This window comes from Octopus bimaculoides, chromosome 29 (genome assembly GCF_001194135.2).
Source record: "Octopus bimaculoides isolate UCB-OBI-ISO-001 chromosome 29, ASM119413v2, whole genome shotgun sequence".
NCBI classification, from domain to species: Eukaryota; Metazoa; Mollusca; class Cephalopoda; order Octopoda; family Octopodidae; genus Octopus; species Octopus bimaculoides.
In genome coordinates this window covers 10,885,744-10,886,551 of record NC_069009.1, presented here as the reverse complement: position 1 = coordinate 10,886,551, position 808 = coordinate 10,885,744, and the positions used below count along the sequence as shown (strand labels likewise).

General features: G+C 31.6%; 1 protein-coding gene across 1 annotated transcript in view; it reads right to left on the bottom strand.

Annotated features, from left to right (window-relative positions):
* LOC106869292 (toll-like receptor 3) overlaps positions 1 to 808 on the bottom strand; it is a 353,412-nt gene that overhangs the window by 219,670 nt on the left and 132,934 nt on the right. The window lies entirely within an intron of this gene.

Sequence of the window (808 nt, the reverse complement as noted above, 5' to 3'; positions counted from 1 at the left end):
AAGAAGAAGAAGAAAAAATCAATTGTATAAAAATTCAAATACCAATCATGTAGTTCTAAATATATAAAGACAAGGGAAAGTGTGAGATGGTAAACATCGTCCTCCTGGAGAGAAAACCCGTACATGATATAGACACTGAATTACACATATTGATACGCTTGAATATACTATAAAAAATATATAGCTTTTAACGGCTATCCTTTTAAAATTAAACTACACACGCATACATAAACACACCAAGCCGATTGGATAAGATTTTATACTACAAATGCATACGAAGTAATATACATTGATTGTGTAAACCAATAGAAATTCACATAGATAACGGTCTTATTTTTATTTTTTAACTTTATACAATATTTTATGTTTAATGTTTTCTAAAAAAAATATTAGCATAATCATTACTTAAACTTGATAAAGATTATTGAAATTAGGAGTTGCAGAAGTGAAAAATTGCGAATTACGTGGCTGCCTTATGTAGATTCGGTACATTAAGTTTAATGACATTTTTTGCAATATTTTTGCTGCTTTTGAATGAAGCATATTACCTCTAGTATTTGGGTACCATTTTTCCCACCTTCTTTCGCATTTATGTGCTTGCTCTAGTATAGAAGGCTGGAAAGGGCGAAGATTGTCTTGAATAAAGTAAACAAAACACTCGAGTGATCCTTTACACAGACGGGAAGAATTTAACCCAAAATATGCATACAAAGAGACGCAACAGACGCGTTCTGGCTTCAACTCCACGCGAGTACCGAAGATGTCATTTTAGGTGCAAAACCGAGCCAAATATATATATATATATATA